At 37.1% G+C, this 20,267-nt stretch overlaps 1 protein-coding gene across 1 annotated transcript in view; it reads left to right on the top strand.

Annotated features, from left to right (window-relative positions):
- LOC306756858 (potassium voltage-gated channel subfamily B member 1-like) overlaps nt 1-20,267 on the top strand; it is a gene marked incomplete at both ends in the record, with an annotated part of 38,524 nt that overhangs the window by 16,010 nt on the left and 2,247 nt on the right. The window lies entirely within an intron of this gene.

Genomic DNA, 20,267 nt, shown 5'->3' with positions numbered 1-20,267 from the left:
CCTTTTTTTTATCTTTAGTTTTTCATTTTAAAACTTTAAAAGTCCCACACAAGATATGTCAGAATGGTTTGGTGCAGAAATCATGTGCTGATGTTCTGTCTGCAGACATATGTGAGATCTCACTGTCTTTTGTCTGCTAACATACAGAAGCTCATTCTGACTGACCAGTTTAGTTCAACAACCCTTTCTTCGCTCTGAAAAGCTCTGCTGTTGCTTTGAATGCACATTTAGCATTGTGAAGAATCTTGTCGAATGTGTTTTCATGCATTTGTTTGAACCAGAACCCATCTGCATTCATCTTGCTGCTTCTGTCAGCAGTGTAATCATCAATAAATGTCACTGTACCACTTTCAGTGGCAGCCACAACTGCCCGAGTCATTATGACTGACAAATGAAGTTGCATTAGAGGACACGAGCAGGTAAATTTATGTTTTTATCCAAATCTATCTTGTTTTTACCATGTCAAGAGTCATAATTCTTTGTTTTAGTTTGTCCAAATGACCTGGAACTCCACTGTTTTATTTTTGTTAGTTTTTATCAAATCTAACAAGGTCTTCTTAGACTTAAGATTTGAGCACTGTGAAGTCTTATTTGGACTGTTGATGGTATAGACATACACTTGTCCATTTTGGGGAGCTTTATCTTAAATGACCATAATCTCTTTTTTAAACCTTTGTTTTTCTGTATCTCTCATGCTTTAAGTATATATATATATATATATATATATATATATATATTGTCTTTAACATTGCAGACAAGATTTTTGTTCTTAATGCTGACAATTAAAACCGTCAATCAACTGAGGCACTTTGGAGATCTTACTATTCCTGTAAGACTTTGCAGTTTAGTCATAGTGGGATAAAAAGAGCTGCGTCTCCCACACAGTTCTTGCAGCACAAGTGCAAAACAACATCAACTCAAGCACAGAGCCCGAGGACCAAAAAAAGAAACAAAAATGGCTTTCCATGAATAATTTAAAGTGTGGATTGAAGGTTAATCAGTGTCATGAGTTGTTAGAAGTACAACACATGTGATTGCTCTCATGTTTTCGGTTCTGCAAATGCTAATAAGACCCATTACTCTTTGTATTCTTTGAATACAAAGCTTTACCAATGCACACAACTGCAGCTAGTATTAGTATCAGTACCAGTTGTCTACTTATGTAAAAGATAAGCTGTCTCGTGATACATGTTATGCTTTGACAGACTTCATCCTCCTGTGTTGTTTTCCCCAAAAATAAAGTGGTGAAGACAGCATGTCTAGGTCACTTTTTCCTGATTATGTTGTTATGTAGTAAACAGCTCCTCATTTGGTCTTTTCAGGAGGGCTGCAGCCAGACAGGCCTTGCTTATCAGAGTGTCTTAATCAATCCTGTCCCAGATCAAAATCTGTATTAGATGGAAATCCTAAGGGCTGTCCCGCTGGCAAACGTAGCTCTGTGAATGCTGCCAACCACAGTGTTGCCAAATCTCTGAGGATTTGCTTTCTAATCTTGGTGGTATCGCATACCTTCTAAGTCAAAGGTCAAAAAGTCTGGAAATGCTTGCATCTCACGTTGTGAAACTTACCTTCTGCTCTTTTTTATGTGCATGAGTATATTTAATTAATTGCATAATTGATCTGCATCCTTGGGGGTGGGTCCTTGGGGAGTGGGCTTGCTTCTCACAGATGCAATATCATTTTTATTTGAAAAAAAAATTTAAGTTATGTCCTTTTTTTGTTTTTAAATGACCCACTACAAGTTCTGCTGGGTGAAAAGTGGCAAGTGTCAATAAAACTTTCATATGAATAATACAACAGTGATTTTCTCTACAGAACATTGCATTGCAAGAAGATGAGCCTCATAATTGCTTTTACACTGTCAGTTGTTTTAACAGCTAATCACTGCAGATTATAACATAATAGAGCAAAGTTTAATAGTTTTCTGTGTAGGATCTAATCTGAGTGAAGATCCATAAATTAAACTTTTTAGCTCTGCAAACCAAAACCTTAGAGGTTGAATTAATTGGTTATGTTGCCTTTAAGACAAAATATCTCAGCTTAAATCCCAGCACAGGCTGGAAAGTTGATGTTACAGATGACTTGATCCAAGACAACTGAGGTCCCAAAGCTCTGAAAGAGAAAGATGAGTGTATAGTGTGTGTACAGTGTATTTCTGACCGACACATTATGATTGTTTTGGAGCTGACCTTTTGGAGAAAGGAAAATAAATGCCATTCCAGTGATTTTTAGAGAAATAGGAAGTAACTTGAGTGGCTACCATGGAAAACATATAGATGACTAAATAGATTTGGAGCTAACAGCAGAAATAGAAATGAAAAACGAAAAGGTCAGCGAGAGAGAAGCTGTTAGCAAGCTTCGGGAGTGTCTCCCCGTTGAGTGGGACAGGCAGTTACAGCTGAAGTTACTTCCCTCTGTACTAGGACTTGCTATTTTGAATGTAGAAGTATTTTCATGCAGACATATGTGGAATAAACTATGTATTGTTCTTCCAGAAAACCCAAACATTTGTCATCCTTAAAAGATCAACATGTTGACAATGAAGTGAAGAGCACTAATGACCTATTTTTATGTAAAAAGTTATGGTTTCCTTCCTAATTCTTGTAACTATCTGCAAACAGTTATGAAGCACTGATGCCACATGTATTGTTCTGTTGTTTGTTTTATTTGGTTTCAGCCTCAAAAATATTGCTTTAAATACTTTTGGGAAGTACATAATATGGAAGTGAGTGCATGATACACTGTAAAAAAAAAAAAAAAATCTAAGCAAACTTAAATGCAATATATGCTTTTTCATCATTGGATGTGGTTATTTAGATGGGCTCACTTCAGAAGAAATCTGATTTCACCAAGGACCAAATCTAAACTAAAACCCAGCCAGATTTTCAGCTGTAGAGATAAGCAACACTTCAAAAGCATAAAAAGGATGGTCACTGCGAGGACACCCTGCAGCCTCCTTTTAATACATAACAGTTGCTGCAAGGCAGGACACCAGCTGTGCTAGCATCAGAGAAAGCAGATTAGTTGTGAGAAGGATAACAGCTGCAAATTAAAAGAGCTTCTTGATTGATTTCTTTCATAAAGGAAGGCACTGCGACTGTCCATCGGACAGGCAACATAAAGTTGTTTACTGAGCCAAAGGAAAGGTTGATCCATAGCAGTGGTTAAGTGTAGAAAAAAAATAATATTAGTAGAATATTTCCAAAGAAAATGCTGCTTTCAGGAGTGCGCAGTAAGGGTCAGTGAAGGCAGCAGAAGACTTGCTCCATGTGTTTTACTATGGAGTCAGAATGGCCATGTATGGCAGTGATTGGCTGGGTCAGCATGCTTAACTGTCGGTGAGTTTACAGCAAACTGGATGGATATAGGCAGCGTGTGGAGCATCATCCACCAGTCTGACATGTGTTTAGCCTTTTATTCAGAAAGTGCAGCTCTTCTCTTGAGTCCTACTGGGGAACCAAACAGTAGATATTTGCAACAGCATAGTATGAGAGTGTTTTTTGTTTGCTTTTTTTCCTTTAACAATGATTTTGTCTATGATTACACATTTCTTAATTTTACCCTTCAAGACTTGCGTCTGCAACGCTAACACCACAGCTCCATGATAGTCTGGATGGCAGCAACATTAAACATATCCTTTCATAATAGAGAGTTTTGTTCCACTTGCAAATCATTTGCAAAGTCGTTACCACTTCAGCTGGCACGCTTGGCCATGGGCTGCTGCAGAGTGGAAATCAGGTGTCTGCTGTTGTCGATGTTGCTTCCATGCCAGCTGGTTATACTGCCATTACTAAATCTTATGATGACTGTTACAACTGAAAACCATAGTCCAGATGTGGCGAGATAGTAACTATACGACAGTCCGAATTAATTTTTTATTGCTTTATGTTTTGATATTATTTTGACTAATTGAAAAATCTTTGTTTATTATGATCAAACACACTTTGAAAGCAGCAAGATTATTTGTGTTTCTATAGTTACTCTAGATGTAAAGGACATCCTGGAAGCTTCACTCGTTGTGAGAGTCTTTTCAAAGTTTAATCAATTTTCTTTTCCGTAGAGATTTTTGTGGGTTTTTTTTTCCTTCCTGTGATTAAGAGTCTGAGCTTGATTTGCGTCTCATCCTTTGTTGCTTATATAACAAGAGTACAGTGAAACCCTGCAACACTGAGCTCGTATTTGGAGCTGCATGAATAAATTTAAAGCACTTGTGCATGTCTAGTTGCAGTAGGAGTGATTATATACACGAAGAACTGTAGTAGGACCCGTCTTGCTGACGCCATCATTTCCTTCAGACACATTTGTTTATGTAGATGTTCTCATGTGTGTGTGTCTGTGTTGGGGTTTGTTTTACTTAATTCAATATATCCAAAATCTGGCATCAGTTTTTTAAGGCTGGGGTTAGAAATACACTTGTAGTGGTTACAGAGCAGAGCTGGGGAAATGTAATTTGTCAATGAGACTCCTCACAAAGACAGACTAGGACAGACGTGAGGTTGTTCTGGGAATTATTCATTTTGCAGGGGCCTTATTTGGCTTCAGTAGTGGCATTGCTAACATGTCATTGTTAAGGCAACAAAAAGCAAGCAGTAACAAATAGTTAACTGCCAGTACCACCATTACCCAATCTCTGAAAAACCTATACACACACACACACACACACACACACACACACACACGTATATACTTGTATGTATATATATATATATATATATATATATACATATATATATATATATATATATACATATATATATATATATATAGGTATACACGATATATATGTATATATATGTGAGTGTGTATGAGATCAGAATGACCAGTAATGCACTAATTTCCTAATAACTGGAGGAAGTTTGTATATTTTCCACTGAATGTGATCACATGTCCCCTGGCCCATGTTTTCCATGCCCTGTTTTTTTGAATGCCTTGCTGCATCTGTTATGCAAATAGTGGAATAGAGTAGTGTGTGCTGCAGTTTCCCCAGGAGATCTATTTACCCTCTGTGCTGCTGTTTGCCGTGCTTATTGTTTGCATGTGCATGGGATTTATTGTAAATATAAAAAGTAAGTGAGGGAAGGGGAAAACCCTTTTTCCTCTATTCTTTTTCTCTTTGAATTCATAAATCATTTTATATTTTTGATAATTTATGTGTAAATCCTGATCCAATTAATTGCAGAGATCATACGTCATTGTTTGCTCTCTACATTGTAAGCAGCAGGGAGGAGGTTATACTTTCTGTCTCATTACTTTCCACTGTTATTCTGTGCTATAGGTACACTGAAACTTGCATTTCAGTTCAAACACAAGCACACAATGTGATATATAGTTTACTGTATAGAAGTGTGATCCTTAAATGCTCCTTTTAGCCTGGACTGAAAGGCTGCATCACAAAGTCAGCTGTAATGAATGTTTTATTTTTGTAACTTGGGCCTTTAAGCTCAGAGTGAATGTTCATTTTAAAGGTTAGATCCCTCTAAACTGTTCTCATGGTAAATGTCAGCCCCTCGGTTTCTTTCTTTCTGCTCGCCATCCTTTTCATCTTGTTTTGTCTTTCTTTCTTTCTTGCAAAACTTCTTAACATTTCAGTGAGATATTTAAGAAAATGGGTCACTTCCAAAGTTTCTCTTGTGCTTGTTGCCTCGGGGCTCCTTGGTGCCTGTACATCACAGCTGCATACATTATACACTATACTCAGCATTTCAAACATCTTCATTTCTCCATTTCCCTCTACATTATGTATTTCTCACCTTGCTTTACCACAGAGGATGAGTGGGTGTCTTTTACTGAGGTGGTCTTCAGAGTCTGAGGCACCTGGACAGAAATGAGTCGTGGAAACATGAAGAAACATTTTGATTCTGGTGTTGGAGACATTCTGCTTTAACTGCCATGTACAGCTTTGGTTATCTGTGGTCATGCAGGAACTTGCTTAGCCTGCCCACCCACTCCTACTGAATCATTCAAGAGGAGACACCGGCTTCTACACAGCAGGGCATTTATTTCTGCAAAATGAAAAATAATTGGTTTTATATTGTACTTGATATCGTATCTAATTGTATAAAAGGAACATTGTGGGGCTCTTATAACTTGTATGAAACTTTGAGAAAATGTTACTTTCAAAAATATAATTAATGAGTGAATGGAGAAGTGGAAAAAAAAAAAAACCTTCCACGCTGTGTCATCTACTTTGGATATTACGTCAGCGAGATGATTATTATCTCCACGGGAAACGCTGAAGTGCTTTAAAAAGAAAACTCTGGACATTTTCTCCCTCCATGCATTCTGATTCCTCATCACACACAATTTTTTTATATGAAGCTGACAGCGTCAAACGAATCACACACCGTTTGCCATCTGGCTTTATGTCAAACCATTTTCTCATCATCCATAGCTTAAACAGAAATATATGTTTCCCCATACAGAGAAAGACATCACACACATGCACTGAGAAGAATATATAAGGTAACAATCAAAAGGAAAAGGAAATGGTGCAGAAGGAAATAGATCCTGACAGGCATCCAGCAGCATAGCACTTTCTGTGATTGCAGCCTGGTGAATTTGTTGTCATGGCTACACTGAAAGTCTAGCATGGCACAATGGGACCAGTTAAGATAATTTTAGAATTGATGCATTAGTAGTTTCACAGGTACATACAGAAAGGTAACACCAGTCTCTCTCTAGTGCAACATCAAAGACATGACAAGCTAAGGAAATTCATTTTTCCTCTGATTTTTATCCAATTACACAACTTTATCTGTCAAATAAGAAGTAGATTAACAAGGACAATAATGAGATGCCATAATATTAAAGGAATAAACTGGTATTTTAGTTCTTCTTTTTCATGTCAGCATTGTGAATATGAAAACTCAGCTGGAAGCCTTTTTATCTTGATGCTGCTTAGAAAATGGAAGAAGAGGAGGCAGCTGTCACAGTGTTGTCTGAATCACAGGTGGACAAAGTGGGAAGGACAGGTAGTTTGGGACACTCCACCACTTTCTTCTTAAGAGTTGTCCACTCAGCATGTTATTCTTAAAAGCATAACGGTACAATTAAAGATGCTTATAAGATGTATTTAAAGTATTTAACACTGATATGTAGTCAAAGTAGATTAGAAAAGGACAACCGTCATGATTTAACAAGGCTGTAAAGGAACTTTTTTGATCATTTGTGAATGTGGCTAGTTGATTTGTAAAGTTGCCAGCCAGTCAGAATTTAACATGTTTTGTAAGGGCCACTAAATGCATTTAACCAGATAGATAGTTCAGATGAATAGTTCCTAAATGACGTTGTTAACAAGAACATTTTCTGATTATTCTCTTTTCCAGCAAGAAAAACAGTAACTTCAGGCTTAGTTGATTACACCTTCCAATCACCCCATTTTAAATTTTTCTCTTCAAGGTTTTTCATTTAAATCTTTCTGTTCCTTTGCCACTTTGTTAATGGAATAAAGTTATTGGGAAATGTTTTATTCATTCATCACAGGGATTGAGCAAATGTTTCATATAGAACAGGGATGCCCAAAGTCAGTCCTCGATGGTCGCTGTCTTGCAAGTTTTTTATGTGTCCCTGCTCCAACACACCTGGCTTCCATCAAATGGATTCAACAGTCAACGAAGTTCTGCACAATGAGGGATTAGTTTGAGTCAGGTCTGTTGGAACAGGGATACATGGAAAATCTGCAGGATTGTGGCGCTGAAGAATCAGAGCTGGGCCCCACTGAGTTAGTACTCTCACTCTGAGCTTCACTTTGAGGCATATTTGGCAGGCATGAATTGTCTGTGCTGGTCAGAAAGTTGAGTCAGAAAAAAGATCCTGAGCTCTGTAAAACACCCTGCTTTGTTCCATCACCTAAAAAAAGTCCCAACCACGTTGAACCAAATGACTACAGACCAGTTGCCCTAACATCTCACATCATGAAAGTCCTTGACAGTCTGTTATCGGTTCACTTTAATAAGCAAGGGAGCAACTTCCAGGAACCATTATAATTTGCTTATCATAAGAGGCTTGGGTTTGAAGACACCATCATCTACCTGCTTAAGAGAGCCCACTCTCATGTGGAAAAATCAAGGCAGCACTTTGAGGAGGACGTTCTTTGATTACTCAAGTGCTTTTAGTACAATTCAGCCTGCTCATTATGTGAGAAGCTCCATGAATTCCAGGAGGATACCTCCACAACAACCTGGATTTATGACTACTAACAAAAAGACCAGTTTGTGAGGGTGAAAGGTTGTGTGTTTGAGCAGTTGCAGTTTCAGTCGTGGGGTGTATCAGTGATGGACAAGAAGCTGAGTACAGAGAACCGGTCAGTCAGTTTGTGAGATGGTGCAGAAGCGGTCGACTCATTTTGAACAAAAACAAAACTAAAGAAATGATTGTTTACTTCAGGAGGAGCAGGAGTAAACAAATCAGTGTTTACATCCTGGAGAAGAGATGGAACAGATGGATTAAAGCTGCAACACAGAGGCCATCTGTGAGATTCTTCAGTGTTTGCTGCAAAATGTTGCATATCTTCTATTAGTCTGTTGTGGAAAGTGAAATATCCTTTGCAGCCTTTATTTGGGGCAAAAAGGCTGTTTCTGTGTTGAGGATAACTCTGTGGCTGCTGGAGCTGATTGTCCAGAAGAGAATGCTGTACAAGCTGCTGGAAATAAAGGATAATTTCCAAATGCTCTACACAACACAGCGGAGAAACCTCAGTGTGTTTAGTGTGAGGCTTCTCCGTGTCTAGAGCAAGACAGAAAGGTAAAGGAGCTCATTCCTGCCAGCAGCCATTAACCTCCAAAACAAAGCATTATCTTTGTCTAATTCTTTATTGTTTTATTAAAAAGAAAAAATGACTACAAAGTATTTTGTTTTAATTTCACATAGTTATAATAAAACTATTTGGCTTCCTTACTGATGCATATGATACAGAGCAGCCACACATCCTGTTGGTACAGAGGCAGAATAGATCTTTAAATTATTTATTTAAGCTCAGTTATGATCAGGAGTACCTGTTATTTAATGTAAAGTACTGAGGATGAGATGGAACAATTGTACTTCCAACAAAATAATTGAAATGCTCTTTGATATAAATACCCATGTAACACCTTTTTATTTGATTACATGTGAGCGTGAGACTTGTCGATCTCCAGTGTGATTGAGTGTCCAGCATTGAAGCAAAAGAATAGACCTGATGATGGATCACATAGACTTATGGTATGTGAACAGGCATCTCCTGTTTCAGGTAGGCAGACCAGGTAACTCTCACCACTCAGTGCTGACACCCAATCATGTCACAGGAGCCCACTGACATCTGGTCCTTACAGTGAACATCAACCAGGGTGATTAAACTTTAGAGAGAGGTCATCAAAGAAAAACTAGTGAATGCTAATTAGCTGTCAACAGACACCGCTAGTTATGTGCTTGAAGCTTCAAGTATCCAAGTCTAGTAGAGTTTTTGTTTTTGTTTAAGACTCCAGACTGAGCGAAAAGACCTGGAAGTATCTCAGTGACAGTCATGAAGACTCTAAATGCGAAGGAAAACAGTTGCAGTGCTTCCTTTATACTTTTCCCATTACTGTTGTGTCCTTAATTTTCAAAGGAGAACATTTTATCTGTTTCTTGAGGACACAATGTTAGAAAAAAACACTTGAAAGAATGGAAATAAATAAAAGACACTTGGTTTTTTTTATTTTTTTATTTTGTTTTCCTTTTTGAAATGATCAAGTTTGATGAAGACATTGTGTTTTATATTTTATTAAATCAATTATATGTTCTTATATATCTACTATCATGTGTCACATCCATGAGACCTGCTGAATATTTTACATAATTTTTAATTATGGTGTGTGTGAATTGAGAGCTCTCTGAGTTTTAAAACTACTGACTTTGTTTGATTGGTGCGCTGTTTTGGGTTGGGATGCATTTAAAGCGCACAGATGACGACAGTGCAGATGTACACAAGTTTAAAACAACTTCACAACTTGTTTATATCTTTTCACAGCTGTGCTTGGCAATTTAAATAATTTCTATCCCCATATTTACCACTACAAGTCAGAAGTTTTTACACACTGTACCTTTAATCCTTTGAGGACTTGTGTCCACTATGGTGGACCTTCTTAAGAGCTGTTTTCTTGTATATTCAGAAGTGAGGATGGTATATTTCCAATGGTGCCATTTTAGTGGACATTAATAAAAGTCACCCAACACACTGAAGAATAAATTATTTGGTATAAAATTTCATATATACACAAACATGTAATTACCAACTTTACCTCTGTGATAAACAGGACAAGAAAATAATAATAGTCCATTTTTATAGAATATTTATATTATATAAATCTTGCAAAATATTATTTTGGAGATATTTCTATAGAATACATCAAATAACTAAATAAAAAGTCAAATAATATTAAAGACAAAAAAAGAGTAAATGTCTGTAGACGGGAAATGTTGCATGTGAAAAATTGTATCACTGTTTTTTAATTATTCATTCATCAGAGGGTTAATGTACAGAAACTGTTTTCAGCTTCTAACTGCAGGTTGTTTGTCTCCTCACAAGTCTTGACAAATGTCTCCGAGCACCTTTTCTTAACCTCATGTTTCCAATAAGGTGACAGATATTTTGCAGGGTTTTGATCAACATTTTGAAAGTTCTCTCATGCAATTTGGCTTCATCACAGATTGCTGTCGCGTGAAGCAAACAGCAATTTGGGGATGGACGAGAGCTATTTGTCTTCAACAGAAGTGTGTAAAGCTGTCTGAGTTATTCTATTTATTTATTCATTCATTTCCATAATTATTTGGTAACTTCGCTTCAACATTTCTGACTAATTTTGACTAAAAAAAGTTCTGCAGTTCTTCCCTAAGCATTCTGTGGCCGCTGAAGTGAAGTGAAAACTCATACTGAGTTCTTTATGAGTACTGAAGCATCACTTCATTATTTATAATTTATGTCTTACCGATGACTAAGTAATCTTAAACTAATTGTTCGCTAATTCATCACATTTCACAGAACTACAAAGCTTAGATAATCATGAATGAACTTCCAAACTCATGCTCGTCCTTCATTAGTTTCTCATTAGTTACTTATATATTAAGCAAATTTTGTGTCTTTTATTGCGAAGTGTGATCAACAATCACCAGCAACTACTGGCTGTAGCATCTAAAACAGCTTCTCTTCGGGGCATCTCTCTTTCCTCATGATGTTGATTACCTTCTCTAATTACAATTAAACCTGACTTGACCTGACAGACATATTAATTACAGCAAACCCTGGTAACTTTCTCGACTGGCACGCATTCTCTCGGGTAATTAATATCACAACAACCTTCATAAAAGATTTAAAAATAAATAGAATTTGGGTTTTTTTGTGCTCTACGCAGCCAAATGGTTCATTTTCACAAAGTCGATGATGATTCAGCATGATAAATACTGTCTTTGATTGGGTTTTCTTTTATTTTTTTTTTTTTTTTTTTTTTTTTTTTTCCCATTCGGCTGCCAACACTGCTGCCAGTTTCAGAGTGAGCAAAGACCATAGCAACAAGAGACAGCTGGAGCTCCAGCCTGCAAAACAAAGCATCAAGAACAAAGCCAGATTTTTGAGAATGTGTCATTTTCAGCTGGGCGTGATGTATCTTCACGGCGTGGAGATGTGAGTGTGCTGTGAGCCATGAGTCTCACCAGTATGCAGCATTTCAGGCCCACACAAAAACATCCACTGCCTATCAGAAGTGAACTTCTCAAGGGAGACCATACTTATTCCATTAGTGGAGTTCAGCCATGCAGACTGTGTGTGTGTGTGTGTGTGTGTGTGTGTGACTTGAGGAATAACCTTCAAGTTAACTTCACTGAGGGTTATGACAGCAGGTTTATACGACTGTTTGGAGGCCTTGCCTTCATCTTATTGTCAACAGACTGCAACAACATATAGTTAATTAAAGGTTCAGAATATTTAACTTTATCTGACACATTTTTTTTTATTTTTACATGGAGACTGAGAGAAGAACACTGCCACTCATGTTAACTTATGTTTATTCAGCCCCTGCTGAAATATTAGAATATCTATATATAGAATTATGTGATGGCTGAAAGATATCCGAAACAGAAACCTGACGCTTGAGACATTGTAGGATTGTGGAAATACAATAAAGCAGGTGATTGGATGAATTTTCCGCCCTCTTATCTCAAATTCTGAGACGTTTAATAAACATCATACTTAGCAGGTATATGTATACTAAAGACCATATGGGACTGCATGGAGTTAAATGAGAAATATTTAAGAGATTTTATGCAAAAATCTGTCAACACAGGTCTTCCAGATGTTTCCAAGCGGCCATCTGCCCAAAGGAAAAGGCTGGGGCTGAGAGCACAGATGTTTGACCGAAGGGACTGACTTTCACACAGTGACCGTATGGCAATGACTTGTTCATCATCCGGGGGAAGCACACTTATTTCACCTTCTCACCCATGTCCTCATTTTTCATTGTCACCTTTTCCTTTCTTGTTCTCACACCTTTTTTTTTATGCCAAGCATAACTTAGCATCCATATTCCCTGAGCCTATAGAGAGGCAAAGGTACATAGAAGCCCTTAACAATTATTCACAAAATTTAAAAAAAAAAATCCATTAAAATTATGTTTATTCCAAAATCCTATTATTTAGGACAAACATTGAAATCATACACTTAATTCTAACTTAAATGGTCTGAATATTAATGTTATGCTCAAAATGTCTTGCAAATGACAGCAACTTCCATGTTGGATACAGCTCATATAGATTTCCGGAAACCATACATCACTACACACTCACTTACTGCATTGTGCCTTTGTGCCTCATCATTTTAGCACCACCTTCACACTTTTGAAAGGACACATCCTGTGAATAGCCGCAAGCTCAGTAATCCATCTCCCTGTCTCCCCCTCAGTCCACAGTACTGGATATAAACAGGCTTCATGCTGTGGGCTGAGGTGAGATATAGAAGGTTGCTAGGCAAGGTGAAACAACCCAGATGAGGGGGATAACACATCTGTGTGTGATACAGGGGGTCTTGTCAATTAGGGAGATGCTTAATAGTTTTGTCTGTGTGGTTAGAGAACAGATGGGAAAGACACACCTTATGGGGCATTTATATTACGTATATAAGGTCATTTAAAATCATTGATTGCTTTTGACCTATATGGAAGTTGGAGTGATCAGAAGTAACTATTTATTTTGTAATCAGAAGAAATGACTTGCTGTTTTATGATATTATGCTTTATGATATTATGCTATATTATATTATATTATATTATATTATATTATATTATATTATATTATATTATATTATATTATATTATATTATATTATATTATATTATATTGCATTACATTAAATTATATTATATTATATTATATTATATTATATTATATTATATTATATTATATTATATTATATTATATTATATTATATTATATTATACTTGTTATACTTGTTATACTTGTTGTATAAACTTGTTGACATTAAGCCATATTTTACAGTTCAACTAGTTATACTATCACCTTCTTCATTCGTCTCTGTAAACAGTCATTAGAAATATCATCTGCAAAAATGACAAATTTCAAGATATTGGACATTTTACAGATATCACTTCTATACATAATGGATAATTTTGGTCTAAATATTGAACCTTGTGACATCCCACACATAATGTCTGCTGGCTTGGACATGGATTAACCAACCTGTACAAATGTTCCAATATGAGGCCATGAAAACTAAAAAGGCAGGATTTCACTGTTGCAACTGGTTGAACATAAGCTGAAAGCTTTTCATAAGTACTTCACCAAATAATTTTTGTTATTTTAACTTGTTGGTGAGTTTCTGGAATGGGGTAAATCTAGACTCATTAGACCACATAACAGACTTCCATTGCTCCAAACTGCCATCATTATGCTCACTAACAAATTAGAGCCTTTTTCTCTGATTAGCCTCACTGATTAAAGGTTTATAGCTGTTAAGTCCCATTCTTTTGAGTTCATTTTATGTTGTTTGTGTGGAAATGCTCTTACTTTCCCTATAGGACATAGCCCAGAGTTCTACTGTTGTTTTTCTTCTAATTGATTTCACTAAACGTTTGGATGATGATCGCATGTCATCATCCAGGAATCCGACCAACTTATTCCTCAAAGACAATGGTTCCTTGCTACCTGGCCAGTTATTATTAATGCACTGGACAGCTTTTAACCAAATTTTAGCTGTTTCTGCGAGGTCCTTAGATGTTTTCTCTGCCCAATGCATGCCAATGATGTGACTCTTCTTAAACACAGTAACGTATTTTCACAACCATAGGATGTCTTTCTACATGGTTGTTTAAGAAATGACAAACTACTCATTGGACTTGTTCAGTTTGGACTGACTTGGTGCCATCTGAACGATGATTGCCCATGCAGTAAGTATCCATAAGAGGCTAATACCTCTTTGCTTAGTGAAATCGAGATGGTGATTTTTTTTTTTGTTTTGTTTTGTTGTTATGTTATGTTATGTTATGTTATGTTATGTTATGTTATGTTATGTTATGTTATGTTATGTTGTTATGTTATGTTATGTTATGTTATGTTATGTTATGTTATGTTATGTTATGTTATGTTATGTTATGTTATGTTATGTTATGTTATGTTATGTTGTTATGTTATGTTATGTTATGTTATGTTATGTTATGTTATGTTATGTTATGTTATGTTATGTTATGTTATGTTATGTTATGTTATGTTATGTTATGTTATTTTATGTTTTGTTTTGTTTTGTTTTGTTTTGTTTTGTTTTTTGTTTGTTTGTTTGCCCAGGTATTGTATGTTAGTCTAATTTTAAAAGACGTTACCTGAAGCAACACAAGAGGCATTTGAATTATTCCCATTTGACTAAATTAATTCACATCCTCACTACAGAGTAAGTGATATCGTCAGTGTTACACGTTTTTTGTTACTGACCTTACCGTCTAATGATCATCCCAATTTTTCCTGTAGTCAACAGATCTCACAAAAACACCAAAACCTGGAATGAATTGATCCTATTAGCAGGTATTGTCCTAATCACCAAGGCCTGATCCAGCTTATTTCTTTGTTGTCCTGTTGTGTAAGAACACATTAGTGAGCCACTTTGTTATGCTCCATGACATGCTCCTACCTTTTGGTGAACATTTAACTGCAGTATCTTCATCACTGCATAAAATCATAAGACGATATTCCCCTCTCAGTAAATCTTACTTCTTAAACATTCTGAACCAAACTGCTTTAGGAAATTATTTAATATCTTTAAAAAGAAGTTATGAAGGTGAAAGGTTTCGTCTGGATTTGAGTCTCACAAACAAGTCAATGAGTGTGGAAAGCTTTAGAAACAGACTTGAACATTACTAAAAGTGGAGAGGCGTAATCCACTGGCTGTAATTTTTTGGCTGGTGAGAACCGGAGGTCATGTGAAACTTCCCAAGAAGGTGAGTGTAACTCTGTGAAAATGTATTTGTAGCAGCAACAGGCTTCTAGCATTTCCACTTCTGAGGAAAAGGATCTTACTGTGCTGACTGGCAGTGTAACCTCATCTTTCTTTTCCACAGATGTTGCTAAAGACAAACAAAAAATAACGCCCCAGTATTCTGTAAAGGGAGTACCTGTAGAACGCAGAACCTCTGAAGTCTGGAGGAAGTCTGAAGTTTCAGCTGTCAGGGCGTAGGCCTACATATGTGTAACCCTATTTAATGGCAAGCCACCAAAGTAGTATTTTAATAGGAATAGAGATCCCACCTTACACATAGTGTAAGAAAATAAAATATGAGTCACTCTGACACAATCCTTCCATTGATTAAGCTCATGCAGTAAAAAGGGCAAAGCCAGTTAGAACGAGCTCATTAGAAGAGGTGAAACAATGTATCACACAGCGTGATGCAACGGAAAACCCATAAGCATAGCACAAGAGGATTTCTCTAGTGCACTGGTGTCAAACTCCAGTCCTGGAGGGCCGCTATCCTGCAGGTTTTTGTTGTCTCCATGCTCCAATTGAATTTGAATTTTGACCGAAATTCAAAAATTGGCTGACAAGAAGCTGCTGGATCCATTAGATTTGAATCAGCTGTGTTGGTAGACCGGCCCTCCAAGACTGGAGTTTGACCCCTCTGCTCTAGTGGCTTCCATGTCGCTTTGTTCTTCACATTATTTGTTCTCAGACCTAAATCACAGTGTGACTTGTGTGCTGAATCTTTATCTGACCAGCATGTTGCTTGTTGCCCAGACTGCTCGCATTATTGCAAATGAGCTTCTCAAAGATCATAGACTCAGAAATGTTCTTACCTTTTGGTAAAATGTCTAGCAATAGGAATAATAATAATAATAATAATAATAATAATAATAATAATAATAATAATAATAATAATAATAATAATAATAATAATAACAATAATAATAATAATGCTTCCCTTTCAGTTTGTCCCTTTGAAGTTGTCGCCACGGCAAATTATTGCTCAGGTGAATTGGCACATGTTTTACACCGGATGCCCTTCCTGATGCAACCCTCTGCATTTATCCAGGCTTGGGACCGGCCCTAACAGAACAATCCTCCTTGGGAATATTATTATTATTATTATTATTATTATTATTATTATTATTATTATTATTATTATTATTATTATTATTATTATTATTATTATTGGACACTGTGGAACCCCAAAACTACCAGCCTTGATGGGACAACACCGCTCCAAGGAACGTCCATGTCCATCTTGTCCTTGGTCAAACATGCAGGCAAACTAACCTTGTGTGGGGAAAGCTGCATAAAAACTAGGCTATCACTCTGGCTCTGCAGTCTGTCTTGGCCCAGTGAGGATCCACTTACGCCCACCTTTTCCAGCGCAGGATAGCTTCCACTTCGGGAAGATATTAAATATTCAGCTTCCTTCTTCTTTGGGCCTTTAGGAAAGAGAAGCTTGAAGCTAATTACTGAGGTGGGAATGAATAAGTACACTCATGTGTGCATGTATTTTTTAGAGCTGAGTGTAAATTTCTGTTGTGCAGAAGCGGCAGCACTTCATCTTCAAGATTCATCTTCAGTTTATGCAAACTGGAAGTGAGGCGGGTTGCCCTCATGACCCCAGTGCTTGTCATTAAGAGCTAATGAGGTAATACAACACCAACCATAACCCTCTTTAACAGTGGATCTGTGTCTTAATTCCTCTGCATTATAGTCAGTGCAGCCTAGCTTTGGCACCCTCAGACATAAAACCAGAGCACACTTTGTTCTGCTAAATGTTAAGAAAGGTTATTAGTCATTTCTTTTGCAAAGCACAGATGGAGTTGCCTCATTTTCTTTTTGTCACAGACTTGTCACTGTGTACACTGTCCACGTTTGAACAAGTGTAATTCTTTAGTGAGATCACTTTCCTCCAATTTCCTCTCCGGCTGACCCCAGCTGATTTACTATTGGGGTAAGAGAATAAAAGTGTGAGTAAAGGTGAGAAACTGATGAAGCTAGTCATCCTTCAGGTGTAGCCTTTACACAAAACGCCTCAGTTTCCAGTGCTGTCTATTGCTTCAAATTGCCGTGATGCATTACCCGCACTCCAGCCTGTGTGTGTGTGTGTGTGTGTGTGTGTGTGTGTGTGTGTGTGTGTGTGTGTGTGTGTGTGTGTGTGTGTGTGTGTGTGTGTGTGTGTGTGTGTGTGTGTGGGTCAAGCCAGATAAGCCTTGATCTGATGAGTGTATTTTCCATTAGACAGAGCAGTTTAGATGGGAGGCTCTGATGTTGTTTATGTTCAATCAATGCACATGCTGTATAATTGCGTTCTACCAATCAAGACTTATTACTTTACAAAAAGCTAAAAGACCTAAATATCCTCAAAAAGTTCTGAAATTAAAACTATTATTTACCCTTCGCTGTTAAAAGTTAAATCAATGTTCCACTGCTTTATTCTCCAGAGTGGAATTGCTAAGTGACGTAAAATCAACCTCTAATAGGTGATACTTGAGTTTCCATCCATTATTTTGTGTCTCTTGGGAGTTGCCAGGTTTTTTCCAGGTAGCCTCAAATACAGTTCAGAACTTTTATATGTAGCTTATATTACTCTCATATGTGAACTATCTTAGTGCCGTGTTTCTTAGCCCCCGCCCCTTTTCAAAGGCCAAGGTAGATGTACAAGCAATCACCTGTCAACATTAATTAAAGCTTATGGGGGCTGACTGATGCCAGGGAATAATCCTACTTGCCAGTCACTTGGGTCATAGCCTCCATAGTGACCTTGTATTGGATTTCACAGTGACAGTGTGAGACAGGAATAATAGGCGTGCCACACCCATACAGCCACAACTGTGAGCAGTCTTCTTAATCCCCAGCACTGTTGCCAGACCCCGTTGTACTCAGCAGATTATATCATTAGCAGGTCGCTAAATTCTCCAGAGGCCTTCCTCACCCTTCCAGCCAGGCTCACAGGATATCCATGGCGTGGTTTGTGAAACAGTTGTGTGTTTCTGGCATTGCGAGGTTGTAGTGAAGAAGGATAATAGGACAAGAAACTTAAAGGAAAATAAAACATCTGCTCATGGCATCACATTAGCCCTGACCCCGTTTCCTCTGAAATTCTGGTATGAAAGTTGGAAAAGTTAAATGTGCCGTGTGTTATAAAGGTACAATGAAAAAAAAAAGCCTCTCGTCGAGATATTTTAGCACTTCTGAAACGCTGTTTAATGTTACCGATACAGCTGAACCCCTATGTCACTTCGAAAATGAATTTCTCAGGGGACTGACCTTTCCCTGACACTGTTAAAGCACTGTTTTTTGCTTCATGGAGCGTCATGACTTTCAGTATATAGTTCAGGGACATCTCTAACTTCAGCTCCACTGTCATTTTTAGCTGCAGCCATATCTACTGACACTGTCATTACAAAGAAGAAAATATATGCAACATAATCTGTGTTGCAGAAATACAGATTGTAATTAATTAGGTTTTAAATTCTAGAAATGAAAATGTGATATCAGCTACATCAAAGACTAAATGACCTCCACACAAAGAGCTTCAGTGCATCCTTCTAAACATAAAAACCTTTTATTTGCTTCAGTTACAGTAGCCATCATCCATTTGCATCAGTTTACTGCTTCAGCTCTAGATTAAACAATTAGCCTGAAGCTATCCATTCCTTCCTAGTGTGCATGTCCTGGCAATAATTTGATTTTTCACGTGACAAACTTGGCAACAAACTTTAAAGTAAATCATAAATGTGAGCAGGAAGTTTATTTAAAGCCATTTCAGATTTTCAGTGAGGCTGTATTCAAAGTACACAGCAGTGCCTTTAGCCAAACGCTAACGTTTTAGCTGTTTTTCGCAGGCAGGAGAATAAGATGCTCCCACTCTGTTTTATTTTTTGTTAATGGTTTTATTTATCCAAATCTCCGGATAGTCTGGTAAAGGACCAGAATTTGATAATTACCTCCACTCAGCTAAACTTCATCAGTAAAGTCAATATATCTAAAAAGCACAAAAACAATTAATACATTCATATAGAAAATCTGTATAATACTCAAAACAAGACTAAGTGTTGAAACAATCAGAGAAATCAGTTAATTTAATTAAAGTTACTTGAAAAGGTTGAGTATAAAACTTAGCTTTACCACAGACACTTTCTTTTTTTCTTTTTTTTATGTCTATTTTTTTTGTCCAGCATTTAAGCAGGCAAAATGGATTTTCTGGATGCTGTGTTCTGCTGGGCAAATTTACTTTGCCAAGGGAAGCATCACAGATATAATGCTCCCCTTGATATTCTGGATTTTAAGTTTATTTTTCTATTTATTTTCCATAATTGTTTGTATTACAAAGTTTGTACTGCTGGACCGGACCGGAGAGGACAGAAGAGGGACAGAAAGAGAACCGAAAAGAAAAGAAAACAGTAAAAAACTTGTAGAGAAAAAAAGAGAGAGAAAGAAAAAAGAAAGAATGAGAAAGAGAACAACCTACATACATTTGCATGTACATAAGCACACATACACACCCACTTATATATACACACATCCATACGCCTATACACACTGGAGTCATGTTCCCCCTGTCTTCATCAGATCCCCAAAATCAGATGTTGTATCACAGGAGAGGAGCCTATAGAACTTACTTCCCATTCAAGCCTCAGAAATTCTGAAAACCACCAGGACAGTGGGGTGATGTGGAAAGCTGAGACCTTACAGACAGTACAGTGCGAGGCAGTTGTGGGTTTTCTATGTAAAAAGAAGGATTTTGAATTCTCACCAAATATTACATGAACAAACTGAAACTTATCATA

The sequence above is a fragment of the Telmatherina bonti genome, assembly GCF_933228915.1.
Source record: "Telmatherina bonti genome assembly, chromosome: 6".
Classification (NCBI taxonomy): domain Eukaryota; kingdom Metazoa; phylum Chordata; class Actinopteri; order Atheriniformes; family Telmatherinidae; genus Telmatherina; species Telmatherina bonti.
The sequence above is the reverse complement of the archived record's forward strand: the minus strand, read 5'-3'. Positions and strand labels throughout refer to the sequence as shown.